This window comes from Schistocerca gregaria, chromosome 6 (assembly GCF_023897955.1).
Source record: "Schistocerca gregaria isolate iqSchGreg1 chromosome 6, iqSchGreg1.2, whole genome shotgun sequence".
In the NCBI taxonomy this organism is placed as follows: Eukaryota; Metazoa; Arthropoda; class Insecta; order Orthoptera; family Acrididae; genus Schistocerca; species Schistocerca gregaria.
In genome coordinates, this window is record NC_064925.1 from 125024357 (window position 1) to 125025286 (window position 930).

Sequence of the window (930 nt, forward strand, 5' to 3'; positions counted from 1 at the left end):
TGAAACATGGACGATAAGTAGTTTGGACGAGAAGAGAATAGAAACTTTCGAAATGTGGTGCTACAGAAGAATGTTGGATATTAGATGGGTAGATCACATAACTAATGAGGAAGTATTGAATAGGATTGGGGAGATGAGAAGTTTGTGGCACAACTTGACCAGAAGAAGGGATCGGTTGGTAGGACATGTACTGAGGCATCAAGGGATCACCAATTTAGTATTCGAGGGCAGTGTGGAGGGTAAAAATTGTAGAGGGAGACCAAGAAATGAATACACTAAGCAGATTCAGAAGGATGTAGGTTGCAGTAGCTACTGGGAGATGAATAATCTTGCATAAGATAGAGTGGCATGAAGAGCTGCATCAAACCAGTCTTAGAACTGAAGACCACAACAGCAACATTCAATAAGATTGTGGCCATGTTTTTATGGTCATTAAAATGCTTAAATCTCTTTCTCGCCAGTGGAAATTCATATATCAGTAGTCTGTATAATTTGAAAGTGTCCAAAAGAAATTATATATTTCACACCACCACACAGAGGATCGAATGTTTGACTCGAGAGAAGCAGAATGCTTTTTGATAGATGGCAGTGGCATCGTTTTCACATCTTAACTTTAACTCGTCGTAATTCAAACAGTTTGTATGAAATGCTTATAAATTAAATACAAAAATCTTCCTTGTAAACCAGTGTATTTATTAGTGAACACCATATCAAAGTACGTGAGACAATTTAGGAGATCTGCACGTAATCAGTAGCACCGTATCAACTAACTTAAATGTGAGTCCACGGGGTTTTCTTCCCAAGAGAATGTTATTATATGCATATAACTAACATGCTTGTTATCATGGGGGGTAGAGATACATTAACTAAGATTAGGTAAAGCTACATATTAGTTCTAAATTCTCAACATGATCATTTGTGGGCAGATGT